This window comes from Penaeus monodon, chromosome 20 (assembly GCF_015228065.2).
Source record: "Penaeus monodon isolate SGIC_2016 chromosome 20, NSTDA_Pmon_1, whole genome shotgun sequence".
NCBI classification, from domain to species: Eukaryota; Metazoa; Arthropoda; class Malacostraca; order Decapoda; family Penaeidae; genus Penaeus; species Penaeus monodon.
The window spans coordinates 17,793,946-17,794,184 of NC_051405.1; the positions used below are offsets into that span (position 1 = coordinate 17,793,946).

At 40.2% G+C, this 239-nt stretch overlaps 1 protein-coding gene across 1 annotated transcript in view; it reads left to right on the forward strand.

The window, feature by feature from the left end:
- LOC119585924 (glutenin, high molecular weight subunit DY10-like) overlaps positions 1-239 on the forward strand; it is a 16,493-nt gene that overhangs the window by 4,054 nt on the left and 12,200 nt on the right. The window lies entirely within an intron of this gene.

The window sequence follows — 239 nt, forward strand, 5'->3', positions numbered from 1 at the left end:
ACATTTTTAAGGGATAACACAAAAAGAATGTCACGGAGAATACATCGCAAATACACGTTGACAGAGAGGAAAAAAATATATATCACTGAAAATAAGGGAAAAAGTTTACCCATCGCAAAGAACACAAAAGAAAACTTAGTGATTAGGATTAGATTTGGGAAGTCTTTCTCGCGTCTTCCATATTGAGTTGCTTTGACAAGGAGACGAAGGGAAAACGAGGCGCGGGGACGGAGGCCACC